Source organism: Apium graveolens, chromosome 10 (genome assembly GCF_009905375.1).
Source record: "Apium graveolens cultivar Ventura chromosome 10, ASM990537v1, whole genome shotgun sequence".
In the NCBI taxonomy this organism is placed as follows: domain Eukaryota; kingdom Viridiplantae; phylum Streptophyta; class Magnoliopsida; order Apiales; family Apiaceae; genus Apium; species Apium graveolens.
Window position 1 is genome coordinate 206,393,468 of NC_133656.1, and position 23,997 is coordinate 206,417,464.

Genomic DNA, 23,997 nt, shown 5'->3' on the forward strand with positions numbered 1-23,997 from the left:
GTACACTATGATTGATTATACTGTGATGATTTAATGTAGAGTTAATATATGAATTCAAAGGCTTAAAGCAAGTAATTAAAACACAAGCACACACTGCCCTCACAGAAAGACCTGGAAGGGGAGCCATGAGCACCTCTGTATCTTGATCACTGCTGTGATTAATGGCCACTTAGAGATCTTAGGAGAAAAACTCTAAAATGCCATGAAGAAATTGTGTTTAAATATGACTTATTATTTATTTTGTGTGATTGTGTGATATTAATTGCTATCTGAATTAAATGGAATTGCACATGTAATATAAATGTATCAGTTATGTTAAATGTGATATTATTCTCATTTATTCCTTATCATTTAACATAAGCTACCTATAAATATAAATGTGTTATTTTGTGTTAAAAACAAAAAGGTTATTCCATTTATATCTTTGAAAAGGTGTTACACTTTCTGCATATTCAAGAAAGCAAACTGAACATTCTTAAATGCATAATTTGTCATCTTACTAGAGACTATGTGTTAGGGTATGCTGCACTTCACCTTTATGTCACAGTTTCCCAAACTTTGTGCACTATGTACTTAAAACAGTTTTAAAATAGTATAATTAGGCACTTCATGTCACTATTTGCCTATAACTGCTATAAATATATCATGTCCTAGAATAACTAAGTAAATACCTAGGATTTGGACTTATGTGACACAACATGCTTTGGCAAACTGCACTTAATGATAAATATTATTCATGAACAGTAAAAGTGACGTTAAAATGAAATTATTTTCTAAACTGATCTTGGATTTTGTGCAATGTGCATGCATATATACCTGTTACTTGCTGCATTCACATATACACTTAGACAAAACTTATCTTCTCTACTTTACAATTCATAAATCCAAATACAATACCATATTACCCTAGACCAAGACCAGCCATAACCAATCCATATCTACTTCAAGATATGGAAAAGAAACAGTTTATCCACCACAAAAATGCTGCCTACAAAACTGTAAACACTTCCCAGTCCAGAAACCCTAACCAAAGAGCCTTGTACGGAAACCCTAGAAAAGGATTTAGAAATCACACAATTTCATTCTATCAAAGCAGAAAATTCCAAATCCCAAATGCTCAAAACCCTAGACCCTCTAAGCCTTTTCAAGCTAGGGTATACACTAGGAAATCAAACCTCAGAAATGAACCAAACATAAACATAAACACAAATAGTTCCAAACCCCCTCCTCCAGACCTTGCAAACCCTTCCAACTCAAATAAATACCTAGACCTTATTAAAAATTTCTAGCCTGGCATTTGTGTGAATCTGACTGGTGAAGTTGAGAAGGTAATCAGAACTGCTAAATGGGATGGGTTAGTCTTTCATTTGTGTAGACAGTATTTCATACATTTGATGGGTGAATTCTATTGTAATATGAATATCATAAAGGGAGTAGATGGTGTGCTGCATTTTACTACCACTGTGAACAAGAAGGTTATTTGCATTGATAACAAGAGTCTAAATAGAGCTTTGCATTTACCTTTACACTTGTGTGAACTTCCTTGTCATGATATTTATTCCTTGCTTGTGTTTAACAAAGCTGAGTATGAGTTAATGTTGGGTGTCCTCTGTGAGTCTGATGTGCCTTTGCGGTTGTGTGATGTTAACTGTGGTATCCATTTTAAGCATTTTAAAGGGGTATTTCAACACTTAGCTTTAATAATTAGGGCCAATGTGTTACCTAAGCCTAATCAAAGCAAGTATTTTAACTTTTATGATGTAAAACTCATTTACCTCCTTTATAATCTTGTTAAACATGATAAATGCTAATCTGGTAGGATACACGCCCTATGGTCTTCTCATTACATGTTTCTTTCTAATGTGTAATGTTCACCTTCCTGAAAAATTTGCTAACTTGGGTGATTCTCATATCACCAAAGACCATATAAGACCTCAGATCTCCCTTACAACATGTGAACCTCAAGAGGTTGAACCTACTGTACTTCCTACAGTACTTAGAGAAGAAGACATCTTCCTCTCAAATTATGAGTATGTGGGAGTCATGATTAGTGAGCTTAAAACTGAACTTAAAAAGGTTAAAACAGAAAATAAGGAGATTAAGGACAAGGTGGCTTACCTAGAAAGTGTAACTATATCCTGTAAGAATAGGATTTCCTATTTAGAAAACCTAGCTGGATCAAACCTAGGGGAACCTAGTTTGACTGACCTAGAGATTGTGAACTCATTCCAAGTTCCAGCCTCTAATAACTTAGATATGGTTCTGGAATTTGAGGATATAAGATTGGATGCTAGAGGAGCCCCCATTGAACTCTTACCTGATCTGATTCATGTTTGTGATGTGGATGGAAATGTGGTTGGATGATCTGTGTTTGCTGAACTTGAAGTGGTGTTTGATTATGTGCTACTTAACTCTGCAGATCTGATGTTAGCTTTTTTATCTTTAACTTTGTTTGTAATGATGGAACTAGATGTTGAACTTGTAATTATCTGGAGTGTATGCACTCCTTTTGCTTTTTAATGTTAAGACAGGTGCAAATGTTTGTTCTCTTTAATCAGTGAACCACACTGATTGAAAAGGAACATTTTTGGCTTCTTGTGAATATAAAATTTGCATTTTGTTACATTCCCTTGCAGTACTGTATTTATGCCTTTATGAATCATTAATATGCATCTACAGGTACTGTTGTCAATATACTAAACGGTTGTACTGATGAACTAAGGAAATGATTTCACTTTGCTGATAATTGAGATAGTTAAACAGTTTGATATCCTAGAACTACAACTGCTTTGTTTAAATCTGACTAGTCTACTAACCAGTTGTATTCAGTCCACTAGTTCAAAGAATATATATATGGATTAAAAAACTGTGTATACTAATCATTTTGGAGATTAACAAGTTCATTTCTCAAAAGCTCACACAGTGCACAAACAAAATGCAAAAGAAGTGTATTTGACATTTACACACTCACACACATCACTTAGGTATGAAAGGTACACACTGTTGGACTTATTCAAACTGTATTGTAATAATTGTATATTTAACTTATAACATGATAAGTTAGAATCAGTTTAGAACAATTTGAATGTAAACAGTTGGTTCCTTAGAATATAGTAGTGTTTATCCCATGTAAATTGCAAGAACGGTTATGAGTTTAGATAAAAAGCACTGAATTAGCATGTATTAGTCTTCTGGAAATGTAAAAATATAAGACATAGAATGTATTAGGCTCTCATATGTGTAACAATTTCTATTTCAAGACTGTACTTTGTATTATTAAATCTGTACAACTCGACAGGGTCATACGTACTTCTACTAAAACATCATGCATGCAACTGAACTAAAATCAAGGATAAACAGTTATATATGTTAGTTCAAGGTTAAAAGACTTGCGTAAAATAAGTTTGTATTTGCAGTAAAACTCTTTTTGTGATTGCTTAAAACGAAACTATGTTTTTTTTTCAAATGTCATAGTATGATTTAATCAAGGTCTGTTTGCTTAAGGTAAATTCAGATTGTAAACTATGCCATGATATTTTTCTTATCTAAACAATTTTTTTACACATTGCTTTTGACCATAACAGCCATATTCTTATTCAAGCTATGTATACTTAACCAAAAAAAATTCCATGCTTAATCAGAAATTAGACTGCATGAATGAAACTGAAAACCAATAAGAAACTACTTGCACTTCTTCACATATTCCATGTCTTAACATGATCATATAGTTTCTAAATTGGGATTCACCTACTTTTTATTATCTTCCAAGCAAAAGGGGAAGAGAATTTAAAGTGTTTTATTGTAAACTGAAGGGAAATCAAAAGGGAAAAGAGTACTTAAACGAATTTAGACCCCTCAATTTTTCAAATGACTAATTTTGCTAGATAATCACTATGCTTCAATATTTTTAAAATATCTAACAAGGTTTTGCAGGATTTATCCTAAGAGAGGAATCAGGCTGAGTCCCATAAACTGTATGTGCAAAAATATTTTAAAACTCATGCATACACAAAGGGGAAGCACAGACTTGAAAAATTTAAATTTTATGTTTGTTTGGCAAATACCAAAAAAGGGAAGATTGAAAGGATATCTTCGATATATTATTTATTTTGGTATTTGTACAATTAAACATAAAATTTAAGTACACTTAGATCCTCTCCATTAGGACATGATTTTAATTGATCCATATCAAAGTCAAATAGTCAAACCGGCTAAATTATTTTCAAGACTATTTATAAAAGAGATATTCCATTATTTTTAAAAACATCAAAATTATATTTTATGGAATATATCTCCAAGGCAATTTGATCAAATAAGAAATATCAAGATATGATATTTTTATATCACAGTTGCAACATCAATAAGGCAACAAGCTCCAATAAGGAATATATCAAAAATATTCTTTAGAGATCTCGTGCTAAATCAAAAATGTTTTACTCTTCGCTCCTAAATATATTTTATATCCTTTAAAAGAGTTTTTATTTAAATTTTATTAATATTTATGGTTGAAGTATTAATATCCATTTTTACACCCATTCTGTGTGTTCGTAAAGTAATTTTCTCCCGTTTCATAAAATCAACATTTCTCGGAGAAAATTATTCAAAAATACTCAACAATATTTCCCACCACTCAAATACATTTTATATATTAGAAAATATATTTTAAGTATCTATACAAGTCAAAATTTTGGTCAAAATATCCATCTCTTTCATTCCAAGACCAATAGTATTTTTATTCGGAAGTAAAGGCTGACAGAACCGCTTTAAATCTAAATAAATACTTCCACAAACTAGAATGACTTGAAATTTGATATGGATAACTTAAATGGTATTTTATATGCATGGTAAAAATTTCGTAGCGTTTCGAGAATTTTTGTCCGGGCACGAATTTCGAGGCAGTTGGTCCCACAGTTGACCACGTTTGACCTAGCTACCATTGACCATTATTGACCAAACTTTTCAGGACATCATTTAATAATATTTAGATAATTATCATATTTATTATGATATTTATTTAAGAGTTTTTCGGGTGGTCATAATTAATGGTGCTTAATTCTTAATTAAAGTAATTAAAGAATGATTAGAGGAAAAGGAAAAATATATTTAATATATATATATATACATATATATATATATATCAACTGAGATTTGAATGGATACTAGCTTGTGCTTTCTTCGCACTTTCAAAGAGACACAACATACTTGCCATGTCATCAATCCATGTGATATACTCCATCCACCATCCATTCCTTCTCAAATCTCAACCATTCATTCCACCCAAATTCCTCTATAAATAAACCTCCACCCCAACCCATTTTAACTAAGATAAAGAGCCAAATACTTGCTGAGAATTTTTCAAGAAGCGCTGTTGTGCATATGTTGTGTACTTGATGATTACATAAACAAAACACCTAAGTAGATTTTACTTAGTGAAATAATGTAGCACTCGACGAATAAGGATTATAGTCCCGACGGATAAATCATTATAGTCCCGACGGATGATTAACAAAGCCATCAACGGATGATCAAATAGCTATCAACGAATGTTTAATATAACAGTCGACGGATGATCAATGAAGCCATCAACGGATGATCATAAAGTCGACGGATGATCATGTACTCAACGGATAAAGAATTCAAATATCAGTTGACAGTGACAAGTGGTCACATGCGTCGAAGTGTATGCAAATGGAATGAGGAAGCCTATTAACTGGGTAATAGAGAACAAAGTAACAAAGCATTAGACCCGATAGTTTTTATAATGACCATGTCTGTTGACTTTGTAATCTTGGTAATATATAAACCAAGAAGTAGCAAATAGAAACATTTGTAAGCAGAATTATTAGCATTTCTCTGTATTCTCAGTAGTTCATTTTTGTAAGCAGCTGTGAGCATTCTTGCACACAGAGTTCTCTCGATATAATATATATCTCTGGTGGAATTGTTTAAATCCACCAGAAAGTTTTTTAAAGACTCTTGTTTTTAATTACTTGTATTTTGATTCACTTAAGTTTTTATTCCGCATTATGCTAATCAACACACTTATATTTATATTCGAGTTCGAACATTTTTATTTTAAGAAAAAGGTTCAAGAATTCCATTCAACCCCCCTTCTGTAATTCTTGCTATATTGTTAAGGGACTAACAATTGGTATTAGAGCAAGCTCTTAACTTATAAGGAGTTTAAAGATCAAAACAATTCAGCAAGATGAACAAGAAGGATGTTGGAGTCAAGATTCCTTTTCTAGATAAAGATAATTACCATCATTGGAAGGTGAAGATGCATCTTCATATGCTTTCTCAAGATGAGGCCTATGTGGACTGCATAGAAAGAGGCCCTCATGTTCCAATGAGAGCTGCAACAGGAAATGAGCCATCAGTCCCCAAGCCAAGGCATGAATGGTCTGATCCTGACATTGAACAAGTCAGGAAGGATAAAAAGGCCATGAATATTCTGTTTAATGGAGTTGATGCAGATATGTTTGACAACATTATCAACTGCAAAACTGCCAAGGAAGTTTGGGTACTATACAGATAATCTGTGATGGCACTGAGCAAGTTAGAGAAAATAAGATGCAGCTCTTCATTTAGAAATATGAGCATTTTCACAATGAGGAAAGTGAGTCACTCACTCACATTTTTAGTAGGTTTCAAAAACTACTAAATACTCTCAAACTGCATGGAAGGGTCTATCAGACTAAAGACTCTAATATGAAATTCCTTAGATCTCTTCCAAAGGAATGGAAACCAATGACAGTCTCATTAAGAAACTCACAAGATTATAAGGAGTTTACTTTGGAGAGACTGTATGGCATCCTAAAAACCTATGAGCTTGAAACAGAGCAGGATGAAAGGATGGAGAGAGGAAAGAAGAAAGGAGGATCCATTGCACTAGTTGCTGAGTTGGAAAAGGAGAAGGAAGTGAAGATGGAAGCTGTTGAATCAACTTCAAAGGTCTGTGAGAACAAGGGCAAGGGGCTTACAGTAGAAAGTGAAGATTCATTAAGCCAAGATGACATGGAGGACATTGATGAGCACCTAGCATTTCTTTCCAGGAGATTTGCCAAACTCAAGTTCAAGAAGAACTTTGGAGCAGCCAAGCCAAATAGAAACATGGTGGATAAGTCAAAATTCAAATGTTTCAAATGTGGCTTGGCAGGGCATTTTGCCAGTGAGTGTAGGAAGTCAGATTCCAGTAAGAAAAAGTTTGAGTCTGTGGATTATAAGCAAAAATATTTTGATCTACTCCAGCAAAAGGAAAGGGCTTTTATTACACAAGAAAATGACTGGACAGCAGATGGTCTGGATGAAGATGAAGATGTAATCTATGTCAATCTTGCCCTAATGGCCAAGTCTGATGAAACAAAACAAGTTCCTCAAGCAATCAGGTAATTACTACAAACCTTGCACATTTATCTAAAGCTGAGTGTAATGATGCCATTAATGACATGTCTGCAGAGTTATATCATTTGTGTGTTACACTTAAGTCTCTCACTAAAGAAAATGCTAAAATCAAAGAAAACAATTTGTTTTTAAGTGAGAGGAATAATGTGCTTGAGTCTCAGTTTATTGATTTTGAGAAATTAAGAATTGAGTGTAAGATTGCTAAGGAGGAATTAAATGAGTCCTTGAAAAAGGAAGAAATTTTAAAGAAGCAGCTCGAGCGTGAACAAGAAGTGATTAAAGCATGGAAAACATCCAGTCCATGCTCAAATCACCAAAGTTCAAGGAATCGAGTCTTTCTGTGATGAAGCCTGGAAAAAGAACAAAGAGAAACTAGAACCTAATTTGGTAGATGGTCTGCTAACAGATGTAGACTCGACGGATGATGAGGACTATCCGTCGGATAACAAAAAGTGTTATCCGTCGAATGATGAAAATCCTCATCCGTCGGCTGTGAGCAAGCCCATTAGCAAAGCCAAACTAGTTAAGCTGAATGAGAAGTATGGGTCTGTTTCCAAGAATTTTGTTTAAGGAGAGTCAAGTCAAGTTAAGAAAGGGAAAAAGGCTAATGTTGGTCACATGACTGTCAAACAGTTAAGTGACAGACTTGAAAAGATTGAGGTAAAAACAGAGACTAAAAGGAAAAACAATAGGAATGGTAAAGTAGGGATTAACAAACACAATAACTACACACCTGATAAATATGCTCCCAGAAAAATCTGTATGAAGTGTGGTAGTGTAAATCATCTGTCTGTTAGTTGCAAATCTGCCATGCCTACTTCCATGTCTGTGCAGCCTCAATTTCCTAACATGAATGCCATGCCTCCCATGCCTGTTAATGCTATCTCTACACAGAACATGAATGTACAGTTTGCTAATATGCCATTTGCACCTAATCCTTATTATGCTGCATACAGTATGCCACAAATGCCATTTAGCATACCTTACTGGAATAACATGTTTACCCATAGCATGCCATTTCCTGTTAGTCATAGTATGCATGATAATTCTATTACAATGAATGGTTTCAAAGGCTCAACTCAAATGACTAAGAATGAATCTGAAATTCCTAAGTCAGATGAAATAAGGCCTAAGAAATAGAAAAAGAAAGCTAACAAGGCAGGACCCAAGGAAACTTGGGTACCAAAATAACTTGATTTGATTTTGATGTGTGCAGGGAAACATAAAGAATCTTTGGTACTTGGATAGTGGTTGTTCAAGACACATGACTGGTGATTCTACCCTGATCACAGAGTTCAAAGAGAGAGCTAGACCAAGTATTACTTTTGGAGATGACAACAAGGGTTATACTGTGGGATATGGCTTGATTTCAAAGGACAATGTCATCATTGAGGAGGTTGCCTTAGTGGATGGTCTCAAACACAATCTGTTGAGTATCAGCCATCTTTGTGACAAAGGCAATTCAGTAACCTTCAACTCAGAAGCCTGTGTTGTGACTAATAAAAGAAGCAACAAAGTGGTTCTCACTGGTGTGAGAAAAGGAAATGTGTACCTAGCTGATTTCAACTCATCTAATGCAGAATCTGTAACTTGTCTTCTCAGTAAAACAAGTCAAGATGAAAGTTGGCTATGGCACAAGAAGCTATCCCATTTAAACTTCAAGACCATGAATGAGCTGGTAAATAAAGAACTATTAAGAGGCATTCCTCTAGTGGAGTTTTCAAAGGATGGACTGTGTGATGCCTGCCAAAAAGGGAAGCAGATTAAAGCATCATTCAGGAAGAAACTTGATTCAACAATTGAAGAGCTTTTGCATCTGCTTCACATGGATTTGTTTGGACCAGTCAATGTATTGTCCATCTCAAGGAAAAGATTTTGCCTAGTAATTGTAGATGATTTCTCAAAGTTCTCTTGGACATATTTCCTAAAGTCTAAAGATGAGGCTAGTGAAATCATCATCAATCATATAAGGCAAGTCAATAATCATCCTGATTTCAAGGTTAGAAGAATCAGGAGTGACAATGGAACTGAGTTCAAGAATTCAGTCATGAGAGTATTTTGTGAGGAAAATGGGATTCTGCATGAGTTTTCAGCAGCAAGGACTCCATAACAAAATGGAGTAGTGGAAAGAAAGAACAGATCACTTATTGAAGTTGCAAGGACAATGCTTGAAGAATCTAAACTGCCTACATATTTCTGGGCTGAAGCTGTAAATATTGCATGCTATACTCAGAATATTTCTTTGGTTAATCAAGCAAGATGCATGACTCCATATCAATTGTTCAAGAACAAGAAGCCAACTCTAAACTTTCTTCATGTCTTTGGCTGCAAATGCTATATTCTGAGAAATCAAACTGATCAAAATGGGAAGTTTGATGCTAAAGCAGATGAAGGAATTTTTGTTGGATATGCTGTTGGTAAAGCATATAGAGTCTACAATCTAAGAACCAACATTGTTGTGGAATTAATACATGTTGTGTTTGATGATAAAAAGATTGAAGGACTGAAAGATGGAGATTACCATGAGAGCCTCAAATTTGACAATGTGGAGATGGTTAGTGATGACAGTGATGATGAAAGTGATCAAGAGAATGTATCTAAGGATAATTCAGATATATCCACCACCAATGAAGCACAAAACTCAACATCTGTCGAGTTACACAATGCTTCATCCGTCGAAAGGCAATCTGCGTTATCCGTCGGGAGATAACCTACTTCATCCGTCGGTACTCAAAATTCACTATCCGTCGGGTTATCAAAAGGAGCAGGAAGTCAAGACAGATCACCTATAGAAAGTTCTCCTTTCTCAAATCAAAGATCCACAAACTCAGGGGGAGTTTCAAATAGTCAAAACTCAATCACACATCAAAACAATGAGGTCTCTTCATCTAGAGCTAATCTACCTCAACAAAGGAAATGGACAAAAGATCATCCCTTTGAGCTCATCATTGGTGATGTTTCTGTTAGAGTTCAAACAAGAAGAGCAACTCAGGAAGAATGTCTATACAGCAACTTTCTTTCCAAGGAAGAACCAAAGAAGGTAGAAGAAGCTTTGTTGGATCTTGATTGGATATTAGCTATGCAGGAGGAGCTAAACCAATTTGAAAGGAATAATGTGTGGAAGCTGGTACCCAAGCCTAAAGGAAAGAATCCAATAGACACCAAGTGGGTATTCAAAAATAAGATGGATGAAAATGGCATAGTTGTCAGGAACAAAGCTAGATTGGTTGCTAAAGGCTATTGTCAACAAGAAGGAATAGATTTTGATGAAACATTTTCTCCTGTTGCAAGACTTGAAGCCATTAGAATCTTCTTAGCCTATGCAGCCCATGCCAATTTCAAGGTCTATCAAATGAATGTCAAAAGTGCCTTTCTGAATGGAGATTTGGAGGAAGAAGTATATGTCAGTCAACCTCCTGGTTTTGAAGATCCAATTTTTCAGAACATGTCTATTATCTTTTGAAAGCACTTTATGGACTGAAGCAAGCACCTAGAGCCTGGTATGACACTTTATCAAAGTTCCTTTTGGAAAATCACTTCACAAGAGGTACTGTAGATAAAACTTTATTTTTGTTAATGGCTCTAGTATACTTGTTCAAATTTATGTAGATGATATTATTTTTGACTCTACAGATGAGAAACTTAGCAAAAAGTTTGCCAAATTGATGCAAAGTAAGTATGAAATGAGTATGATGGGAGAACTAACTTACTTTCTTGGTTTACAAGTTAAGCAAGTTAGTGATGGAATATTCATTAGTCAAACTAAATATATTTTTTATCTTTTAAAGAAGTTTGATCTAATGGATTGTACATCTGCAAAAACTCCCATGGCCACAGCAACTAAGCTTGGATTAAACACTACTGAAAAGTCTGTGCATATTTCAAGTTATAGAGGCATGGTTGGCTCACTTCTGTACTTAACAGCTAGTAGGCCAGATATAATGTTTGCTACTTGTTTATGTGCTAGATTTCAGGCTGATCCTAGAGAATCTCACTTAATAGCTATTAAGAGAATTTTCAGATATCTCAAGGGAACACCAAACCTTGGCATTTAGTACCCTAGAGATTTTGGTTTTGATGTAACTGGTTATTCAGATGCAGATTATGCAGATTGTAGAATTGATAGAAAGAGTACAACAGGAACCTGTCAATTTCTAGGAAACAAGCTTGTGTCATAGTTCAGTAAAAAGCAAAATCCAGTTTCTACTTCTACAGCTGAAGCTGAATATATTACTGCTGGCAGTTGCTGTGCACAGATTTTATGGATGAGAAATCAATTGCTGGACTATGGTTTGCAAGTTGAGAGGATTCCAATTTTCTGTGATAATACTAGTGTAATTGCCATCACTGAAAATCCAATACAATATTCGAGGACAAAGCACATAGATATCAAGTACCATTTCATAAGGGAACATGTAATGAATGGTACTGTGGAGCTTCATTTTGTTCCAAGTGAGAAGCAACTTGCAGATATCTTTACCAAGCCACTGGATGAATCCACCTTTTCAAGGTTGGTAAGTGAGTTAGGTATGCTTAATTACTCTTAAATCTATCTGAGTTATTTTGCAAGTTGATATGTAGCCAGAAATTTAATTGATTTTTCAGTCCTGGATGAAATTTTGGCCAAGTCAAAATTTACATCTCGACGGATGACCCTTATCCATCGAGTTTGGTCATCCCTAGACACACAATTTGCTAATAAAAATCAATTACTTTTCTGGAATATTTTATGACTCGACGGATAACAGTTTATCCTCATCCGTCGAATTGTCTTAATCTCAGCCGTTAATTCCCTGTACATTATCCATCTAGTATACTTACAGTTTGTAAGCATTACACGACGGATAATGGGTGGAATTTTTACAGTTTATTTTTAAAGGCAATTTCTATTGGTTAATTTATTTTACTTTATTATTTTTATCAGTTTTTTTGAGATAGTATAAAAGATTATTTCATTGCAATTGTTTTCTTTTATCATTCTCAAATTCAACTGCTCTAATTTCATTCTCTCTCAAGCACTTACTCTCCTTCTCTTCAAGCTTTTATTCTCTAAACAATGGAACCTGTTGTAAAGATTATGTCTCAAACTGGGTACATTTATGAGAAGAACAATTTCACTGCATTAGTTAACAAGGGTATTCAGCAATCGGATGACTATCACAAGATGATGGACTTTGTGAAGAATTGCAAGCTCAATTATGCCATGCTGGAATCACCCACAATCTTCTTTGAAGTTGTTGAAGAGATGTGGACCACTGCTACCTACAACTCTACTGACAAGACCATTACTCTAACCATCAAAGGTAAAGAATTCTGTATCAATAGTGATATGATAAAAGCATGTTTCAAAATTCCTGATAACAATGTAACTTCACCACACAATGACATTGATATCATAAATATGCTTAATGCCATACACTATGCACTTCCTACTTCTAAACTGAGTGATATTAGGAGAATGGGTCTTAGAAAGGAGTGGAGTTTCTTGTGTGATGTAGTTACAAAGGTTTTCTCAGGAAAGATCAGTAATTTTGATTCAGTGAATATTTCCATGCTCAACATGCTATATATGCTAGTTACAGATAAATTTTATAATTTCAGTGACCTTGTCTTGTTTGAGTTATGCTTTAAATTAGGTGAGTTAGCTAAAAGAGGTAAGAATGTGTATTATGCTAGATTTCTTATGTTATTGGCTAACCACCTCTGTGAAGAAATTGTGCTTGAGAACCCTAACAACAAACTGGATTGTTGGGTTCAAGAGAGAAGGCTCATTGCAGATTTGAACAGGGCCAATCATCACAAGGATGTGCCAATGTTCTACTTTCCTGTAATGCAAGCACCTCAGGTAAGTGAGGTAAGTTCATCCATCCCTACAACTATTCCAACCTCCAAAATTTCTTTGAGTTCAGGAGTAGCTATGGCCACTATGCTAATGACCAAACAGTTTCCTACCAAAGCTACCAAACCTACTACTATTTCCAAATCCAAATCAAAGAAAACCCCTTCTGGTATCTCTCAAAAGATGCCAGTTGAAAAATCCACCAAAGCCAAAGAGGGGAGTGTGAAGAGGGTAAGTTAGGTGAGGGAAGGGGTGAACATCAAAGAAACCCCAAGAATAAGGTTGGAGAGTTGAGTGAATCCCAGCCTAGCCACACTGCAGTTTCTCAACAAACTGCAGTGCTTAAAAAGGATATAAGCTCACTTCTAGCTGCATCCTCCCAAAAGGATGTAGTTATTGAACAAAGCTCTCAACCAAGAGCACAGGCCAAGAGGGTTAGGGACACAAGCTCACCATAGACTTATACAAGAAAGAAGAAATCTAAAACCTCTGGGGATGCACAGGATACACACACAGTGCAAACTGGTGCTAAATACACAGTCACTGCACCTTCTCAAGTTCAGTTTGATGTGGCTCCAATAAATGTGGAGTCACAGTTAAAATCTCTAGTTATTGAAGCACCTCAAACACCATGCTCACCAACAAATTCTCTGGATGTGGATATGATAAACACATCAATTCCTGATTCTCCTTCTTTAACTCTGTTAGGGAATCCAAAATCCAGTGCAAGTGAGCATCATCTTTTAGATGATTTGTTGGCTCACTTGCCAATTCTTTCAGAAACTGTTGTATCATCTGTGCCTAAAATTTCTTCAATCAGCACAGAGTCAACAATAGTTTCTCTTCCCACCTCATTCATTTCTACTCTCTCGACGGATATTGCTCATCCGTCGAGTAGTGATCGTATCCCGACGGATAAGCCTAACAGCAGTTATCCGTCGGATAGCAAAACCACTCACTCGATGGATATCACTCATCCGTCGAGTATCTCTGCACAACTTCAAACTTCAATTATTTCAAGTGCAGAAGATTTAGTGGTTATACAGTCACTCTTAGGATTGAGAGAGCAGAGTGTCATGAGTGAAAGGCTAGGTTGCTCCCAGGAAAAAAGAGAGAAAATGAGTGAAAATCTGTAATCCATTTCTTCAGGATTGGCAAAAGGAAGTGAGAGGAGTCCCACCTTAGTAGGTGAAGGTGAGGGTGTGAGGGTGGGGAGCCAGGGTGAGACCCTGATGCAACAAAAGAGAGAACATGAGAGAAAAGCAGGTATAGAGGATATAAGGGTGGATCCAGCCATTGCTCATGAGTCAATGATTGTGGATGATGCAGAAAAGGAAAGACAATTTCAGCAACATTACAAAGCTGTAATTGATAACATTTCCTTGGATGCTGACACTTTTACTCATCCTGTGTCAGCCTATCAACTGTTGGCTGCTTAGGATAATGAGGAGGCAGAAAAGACTTTAAATCTAGTACATACTTCAGAATCTCTACAAAGGGATAAAGCTACTGTCAATTTAATGCCTTCTACAGCTGGTGAGCCATCTGAAGAATTTGGAGTAAATTTTAATGATGATGACTCTGTTTCATTTGATGGAAGCATGAACTTAGGGGGAGATGAAGGCCCAAGTTCCATATCAGATCTACCTGAATGGGCATTGACAAAGGAGTCTATACCAGAACAATTCAATGTATCCTTAGTCAAACAAATCATGTCTATTCAAAAGGCCATTCAGAACACCTCAAATGCTGGTACCAAGGCTATTCTTCAAGCCCATTTAGATTCTCTACATCTCATGAAGCTACAGCAATTAAGACAGAATCTGAGTGTGGATGAACTCAAAAAGGATATAGCTGACTTGAAGACCTACAATTCTGAGAAGCTGGATTCAATAATGCCCTATGATACCATGCAGGATCTACTCCTGAGACTGAGAAGAGAATCAGATGCTGAAAAGAAGCTGACCAAATTGGAAGACAGAGTTCAAGTAATTGAAAACTCTGTGGCCACTATTCTTCAAAATCAACAGTCTCAGACCAGTCTTCTAATGCAACTGGCTAAAGCACAAGGCTTGACTCCTCAACTTGATGATAACAAAAAGGGGGAGAAAAGACCAAGAGAGGGGGGAGAAACTTCAGATACAAATCAGTAAAGTAATTGTGCCTTCAATTATTGTGCCTTCAATTACTGTCTCAAAGCCACCAGTTGCAGATGGTATAGATCTGATTCAAGCAGCAGCAGCTAACTTGAAAGTTACTGAGAAAGAACAGTTGAGTTTGGTCAACTGGAAGAAGATTGATGAGGAGATACAGAAAAAGTTTGAACTTGTCAAGGAGCTAGTTAAGTCAGCCATCCATCACTCTCAAGTCAAGAAAATTAGTGTGAATGAGATGAGCATGAACTATCTGGAAAGAGGACAATCTTCCTGCATCAAGCCTCCAAAGGCTGAAATGATTCTTAAACCAAGGGCAAACTACTCAAAATCATCCTTGAAGAACCCCTTGGACACTGTGTATGAGACACCCAAGCCTGATGAGAAGAAGCTTCTGTCAAGATCAATTGTCTTCTATAAAGATCCAGCTGATTCAGTTTCTAAAAGGAGGATTGCTAAGATTTTCAGAAATGGGAAAGAAATTTGTGTGGTGGCTGGATACCCTCAATTTGCTCAAGCAAAGAGAGAAGAAAAAGCTAGATTGAAGCAGGAGAAGAAGCAAGCTGCTCTAGATACTAAAAAGACTAAACAAAAGAGAGAGCAGATTGCTATCTTGGCCAAGCTACATGCTGTAAATTCATCACAACAAATTCCCTCTCAACCATCTGAAGCAACTGAATCAAGGAAGCAAGTTGAAGAACAGAAGAAATCTCTAAGAAAGAAGTAATTGGCTAAAAGAACTAAAAGGAAACTGGATATTGTTGATAAGCAATTGGAAGATCAATTTCCTAAGGAATCCACACCAGCTACAACTCTAGCATCAAAGCCCTCTGTGGTATGAAGACATAAAGGTGGTGGATCCCTACAGGAATATTCATGGCGAACCTATTGTGCCCAAGGATGAGCCAATAGAATGGGAGAACATACCAATTCCATACTTCAATCTACCAATCCTTAGCAAGCCAAAAAGGACAAAGTCAAGAGCAGTCAAGAAAGTGAAGCTGTCACCTCTAAAATCCAAGTCTGTAGTTAAAGCTCAGCCCAAAGTCAATAAGGGAGACTACTTGTACTTGTGTGACATCAAAGAATTTTCTGATCTAAACCTCTATCTGGATGAACTAGATGAAGTAAGAAGTATTGATGCATACAGGAACCTACCTGAAAGGTTAGTGTTCAAGTACAAAGGAGGAAAGGAGATTCAGTGGCCACTTCACAGGATTCTTCAAGAGAGCCAAGCTGTACTAATTAAAGTTTATTCATCCTTCAAGAAGAATTTTGGGTTCATTATCACTGCAAGAAGACTAGTATTGAAGAAGATTGAAGAACTAAGGAGTGTTAGAGCTAAAGATGCACTCCCAAAGACTCTTATCATCCCATACACAGGGAGAAGAGTGCATCTAAGGCCCTACTAGCTGATGGAGTTCATAGATGACAAAGGGGTGAGAAGATTCTTCAGATTAGAAGACCAATTGAGCATCTCCAGCAATGAGACTCTCTTGGAAATGCAAGAAAAGCTAAATCTCTCAGAATCTGATGAACTGGAATTCCACAGGCAGCTCCAAAATCAGATTGATGAAAATAACAGAAAGCTTGGAAGAAGATCCAGACCTTCAAGAAACTAGAAAAATCTGCTCAGGCTAGAGGAACATCTAGAAAATGACTGTGAGCTAAACTTTGTACATTTTGATTAATTGAAGCACTTTTCAGCATTATCTACTTTTCCTTAAAGCTGTATGTTTAGGGTGTTTTGTTATCATCAAGTATCTCTTAATTTATGGCTACAATTCCAGTAGACATAAATTGGGGGAGATTGTTGTGCATATGTTGTGTACTTGATGATTACATAAACAAAACACCTAAGTAGATTTTACTTAGTGAAATATTGTAGCACTCGACGGATAAGGATTATAGTCCCGACGGATAAATCATTATAGTCCCGACGGATGATAACTTATTATCCATCGAGTGAGTAGCTTATGTAATAATGAGTCTGTAGCACATTTCTGCATACACCTTTGTATACATTCTGTAGTAGCATATAAGTCATGTTGACTTTAACTAGATATGCAGAATAGGTTGATTAATTGTACATAGATGATGCCTTATAATTCTGCATAAATGAATTGAAGTCAAGTGCCAAAATAGCTACCGACGAATGATTAATAAAGCCATCGACGAATGATCAAATAGCTATCAACTGATGTTTAATATAACAGTCGACGGATGATAAATGAAGCCATCAATAGATGATCATAAAGTTGACGGATGATCATGTACTCAACGGATAAAGAATTCAAATATCAGTTGACAGTGACAACTGGTCACATGCGTCGAAGTGTATGCAAATGGAATGAGGAAGCCTATTAACTGGGTAATAGAGAACAAAGTAACAAAGCATTAGACCCGATAGTTTTTATAATGATCCTGTCTGTTGACTTTGTAATCCTGGTAATATATAAACCAAGAAGTAGCAAATAGAAACTAAGTACTGAGATACAAAAAGTGAGAAACATTTGTAAGCAAAATTATTAGCATTTCTCTGTATTCTCAGTAGTTCATATTTGTAAGCAGCTGTGAGCATTCTTGCACACAGAGTTCTCTCGATATAATATATATCTCTGATGGAATTGTTTAAATCCACCAGAAAGTTTTTTAATGACTCTTGTTTTTAATTACTTGTGTTTTGATTCACTTAAGTTTTTATTCCGCATTGTGCTAATCAACACACTTATATTTATATTCGAGTTCGAACATTTTTTTTAAGAAAAAGGTTCAAGAATTCGATTCAACCCCCCTTCTGTAATTCTTGCTATATTGTTAAGGGACTAACAAGCGCCTCTCTTCATCTCTTTCAAATTCTATACACACGCTTCTTCTCAAAAACCTTCTCTCTCTTAAATATATACACATATACTTAAGGTTTTTGATATCCAAGCTTAGCTTCACCCAACCAAGTTTGTTCCCACCAATTGAGCTCATCCACCACCAATTTTTTGCCTCCCGAAGGGCTGCCCAAGTTCGTCCATAGTGTCAAAATCCGGCCGAACCTCCGACGAATTTTTCCGGCGAACTTTTCCGACCATTTTCCAAAAGTGGTGAGTTGTTAGCTTCTTCTTTGATTTTCTTTATTTTGAGCTTTGTACTTAATTTCTCTACTTCATCTCAAGCTCTAATACAAGATCTCCTATAAAGAAGGTTCTATAAGAAAACAGAACGAAGACTCGAACTCGGAATTCAAATAAGTACTTGATCTTCAAACCGAAGTTCTAAACGAAGAAGATCTATAATATACAAGTACTTAAATCTCTAAATAACTCCTCACATGTGAGATTTCATATTTGACATCGCGAGTTGGATAATTACTTGTATTTTATTTATCTCGACCTTGACCAACATATTTCGTGAATATAGTATAATTACGAAAGGTATCGTTTTATAATCTCGCTAACTTCTCTAGTGTTCCGAGAGATTATAAATCGATCAATAGAGATCTTCGTAATTTTGTCAAATATAAGAGATGGATTAAATCACAGGAGTTGGCCAATTACTCGCACTTCTATTGTTTGGATCTTGGCCAACACATAGTTCGTGTATATAGTCCAATTACGAAAGATATCGTATAATCCCCTTCTAGCACCTTAGTGTTCCGTGGGGTTTTTATTCGATATATATAAACTTTGTAATCATCCTTCTAAGCTTCAAAGGTGGATTTAATTACACGAGTTGACCAATTACTTTGCATTTCAATTATCTCGATCTTGGTCAACGCATAGTTCGTGTATATAGTATCATTACGAAATGTATCACTTATAACCCCTTCTAGCATCTTCAGTGTTCCGGGGGATTATAAGTCCATCAATAGTAAACTTCGTAATCATCCACATAAACTTCAAAAGCACAAATTCAAAGCCAATTACTTGCACTTCTATTATTTGGACATTGGCTAAGAATCATAGAACCTATAAAGTTGCTTGAAGTTAAAAGTATACTTTGACCACATAATCGTCAAATCATAAGTATAGTAAATCCATAAGCCTAAGAGATTAAAAGGATAGGTACAATTCCGAGATTGTAACCAAAGTATTCTTCGATCCATAAATACATAATCGAAAGAAGAAGAATACAAAAGAAATCATAAGCCATAGTGCTTATACATATATACAAGACTTCTTATTACTCCGATAAACATATATTTTACAAAGACGGAGTAATCATAGGTATACTTGACATATAAATATATATTCCAAGTTAAGTATAAATATTGAGCTTGAAGATCAAAGAAGTCATAATACATATTGATTATACATATAAAGAACTTCTTATATTACTCCGATTAACATATAATCCATAGAGACGGAGTAATCAAAAGTATACTTGATATAACATTTTATATCTCAAGTCAAGTATACATATAGAGTATTAATATTCTTATTTGAATAGTATACTATTTTTGGGCTAGTACCGTAACATACTAGTTCAACACATATTTTCTCTATACTTTGTGTTTTGTGGATTGTCTTATTAGTTTCGCAGTGAGGTGAGGTGACTTGAGGTGATCTTCGTTCTAAGACCCAAATCTCATATGCACTAGCGGGGAGTTAGTCGTATTTGCACCATGAAGAAGAGGAAAGACCCAAGACCGGATTCTAAGACCCTAGACCGATGAAAGCTAAGGAAGCTAAGTCCACACAAGGGATCTACATCAACTTTGAAGAGATAGCGGGGAGTTATTGTCTAAGATAAGTTGTGTAGGAATTGCATTTATTTTGAGGTGGTGACCCTTGTGTTACGCACCAAGATAAATATTTGTAAGGGTGTAAAGGCTTCTCCGCCTACTAAAGGAGCGAGTTTATATTAAGAGAAAATCTCGAGTCCGGGAGAGTAGCTCGGAGACTGGAGTAGGGGTGAGCGGATCTATTAGAGGTTGCGCCATCGCGAACCAGGATAAAATCGCCGTGTGGTATTTTCTTTCCATGCACTCTATTTTCCGCACATATAAACTGCATAACCGCTCGTAAAGTTTTAAAACGGGATAAAATTATTTTAAAACGCCATAATAAATTTTAAATTGGTAATTAAGCTATTCAACCCCCTTCTAGCTTAACATAGTCCTCATACGGGACCTAACAATTTCTGAACGAGTGTGTTTCGCTCCAACTCATTCAACCCTAGACTACTCATATAAAATGAGCCGGCTACTAGCCATTTGACATATAGCCACAACAACTAGCAATGAAATCCAATTTTTTTTCCAATTTTTAAATATCCATGTTATTTTATTATTAAGAGAATATCCTAAATTCTAAATATAAACAAGTGATTAAACCTTGACAAACAAACAAAACATGACCATGATCCAGCACTCAAGCAACCTATAAGACTTAGTGAAATTTATTGCTTCTAGCATGCAAATCAACTTGATAAGACTTAACATCACTAAACACGACATCACCACACTTGCATCAATTATCACAAATCAATTGGAAAAATCATCTAAGGGATCATATTATAATGCAAATGCATGAACTATATGCAACATACTAATACAAAAAAACAATAAATATGCAACTATATGAACTAAACTATCATGAATATGCAAACTATATGAGACTCACACAAACATACATATTCCTTAAAGTATTACCCCCAAACTTAAAATATTCACTGTCTTCAGTGAAGGTAATAGTAAGGAATCAGACATACCTACTCAGAATCAGGGTCATCACCCTCATGGGGTGGTGTGTCAGGAGTATCTAGAGGTGGGTACACAGAGTGCTCACCGAATACTGGCCACTAGATATCAACTCATATAGCTCTGAATGCAGTCCCCAATGCCTAGGTGAGGTCCTGTGCAAGCCGACTATGGATGTCATGCATCGAATCCATCCTCCACATCAAGCGTCTATACTGCGATGAACTCAAACTAGCACTATCCAATGCTTCCTCCTGCTGCTGCTGCTGTTGTGACCGCGAAGGACCAGTCTCACCCAACTCAGCTCTCCAAGCTGCTCTACTCGCCTAAGTCATCCTACCAGCATATGCCTGAGGTGCTGGACGTCCACCTGGAAAATGGTCATAAGAATAGCCAAGCCCCTTGATAAGTGGATTTTATATCCACTTGGAATGCTTTATTACAAGCTTAAATTGGTATTTTGGACTCAAGTTGTTGGTATTTTGATGTGTTTTTGTGTTAATGCATTTCAGGTATCAGTTATATGAAGAAAAGAGCTTTTAAAGGAAATATGATTAAAAGTGATCAGAATTGGAATCCAAGGCCATTGTCAAGTTGTAGAGAATCTCAATAGCTTCGCGTGGGCAGTTGAATCGCCTAATTCTGACGAGTAGAACTCAAGTTATGGCCAAAACAAGATTCATCAGAATATTTTTCCCAGTCAGTAGCTGAGCGCCCGCTCAGCAGAGCTGAGCGGCCGTTCAGGGCGCGGCTGGTCGCTGATTTCGCTGAAAAAGCCTTTCTTGAGTAGAATTTGACGATTTTAAGGGTCCAGGTCCACTAGGGGCGTATATATACTTAAAAAAAGGGTTTTAATCATCCGGGAAGATTGGGATACCAAGGAGAAGACCTAGAAGCACAGAACAACTCCGAAAAAGAAGATCTTGTTTTCAACTTGTGATTCTTTGAATTAGTTGTAACTTTGGATGCTCGTTTTCGTTCTTGTTGAACCTAGATCTCGTTTATTCGTACTTTGATTATTATTTAGTTTATTAAGACCTTGTTTATACCATGCTTTCATTGGAACCCATGGTGACGATGAGTTCGATTATGGGCTAATCGTTGTCATGGGATTCTAGCGGATTTACTTATGGATTTCAATAGTTAATTTTTTTCGATATCTTGGTGTGTGGTGATTGATTGATATCCTAGTATTGGTTGTGCTTATTCGTCTTATGTGCGTAGCTAACATATAAGATAGCGTGTTAATCTCTATTGAAGCGACAGTGAATATAGAGGTTTAGAACTTGCCATGCTAGCATAGGTTCATGTATGTGTATGCATGATTCGTAGGTAACTCTAACCGTTTTACTTTCCCTATGTAATCAAGATAGATAACTTGTTATTAAACCGTTATGTTGTCAAATTCTATAGACATATAGGGTCTCAATATAATTGGTGCCTATTCAGCTTCTATCTCTTTTGTGGATGTCTGGTAGAATGGTACTCGTGCAACGAAAGTTGGTGTTTATCAGTTTCGTGTTATCTGATTAGTGTCCTCACCATCACATGCTAAGGTTAAGAACAATAAGGCTATTGAATGAAGTATTTAATGAAGTTAGGATCCCATGTTTGTCATATATAGTAATTCAACCTCAATTCTCTTAGTTAATGTTATTTAATATAATCTCTTAGTTTAATAAAAACCCAATTTGTTATTTGTCTTAGCATTGAGCGATAACCATACATTGTTGCATAGGTGCATAAATTGAACTTAACCTAAACCAGTCTCTGTGGGAACGAATCTGATTTATATCTTATACTACTTACGAACGCGTATACTTGCGTGAATATTAGCGCGTGTTTTCGCCCTAACAAGTTTTTGGCGCCGCTGCCGGGGACTCGGTGTTAATTTTTAGTTTATGTGCTTGTCATCAGTGGTCGTTAAAGTTCACTGACTCGGATTCTTTTACTTTCACGGTTTATTTGTTTGTGTTTCAGGTACTCATTACAATGGGAGATCCAGCAGCATGAACGAAAGCCTTGATGGATTTTTCTCAACCCAAGATTAATGACATTCAATCTAGCATTGTCCGGCCAGCTATCACAGCTAATACCTTTGAGATCAAGCCTGGCATAATTCAATGGGTACAGACTTCAGTCCAGTTTGGGGGTTCTCCAACGGAAGATCCCAATACACATATTAGGGATTTCATTGAAATATGCGACACCTTCAAGTTCAACGGTGTTTCTGAAGATGCTGTGAAGCTGAGACTGTTCCCATTCTCTCTGGAGGACAAGGCTAAGAGCTGGTTACACTCTCTACCAGCTGGTTCGATTACTACTTGGGAAGATCTTGCTCAGAAGTTTCTTACTAAATTCTTCCCTATGGCGAAGACAGCTGCACTCAGGAATGCTATTACTCAATTTGCGCAGCAAACGGGAGAATCACTAAGTGAAGCTTGGGAGCGCTATAAGGAGATGCCTAGGAAGTGTCCTCATCATGGAATTCCTGATTGGATGATCATCACTTGTTTTTACAATGGGTTGGGAGCACAGTCCAGACCCATGCTCGATGCAGCATCAGGCGGAGCATTATGGGCAAAGAGCTATAAGGAAGCTTATGATCTAATTGAACTGATGGCTGCTAATGAATATCAGTATCCAACCCAGAGATATCCACAGGGCAAGGTAGCAGGAGTTCTTGAAGTGGATACAGCTACGGCTATCACTGCTCAACTAAAGGCGTTGTCTATGAAGATCGATTATCTGGCTAACTATGGTGTTAAGCAGATAATTAGTGTTTGTGAGCTGTGTGCAGGTCCACATGCGACAGAACAATGCGCTATATCTAGCGACTCAGCTCAGTTTGTGAGCAACTTTCAGAGATCGCAGCAACCAATTCCAGACACTTATCATCCTGACAACTG

The 23,997-nt window shown here is 36.3% G+C and overlaps 1 non-coding gene across 1 annotated transcript; it reads right to left on the reverse strand.

The window, feature by feature from the left end:
* Positions 1-23,470: 23,470 nt before the first annotated feature.
* LOC141694873 (small nucleolar RNA R71) lies at positions 23,471-23,577 on the reverse strand. The gene has a single exon (XR_012564154.1). It is a non-coding gene; the product is annotated as a small nucleolar RNA R71 (small nucleolar RNA).
* Between the last annotated feature and the right edge of the window lie 420 nt (positions 23,578-23,997).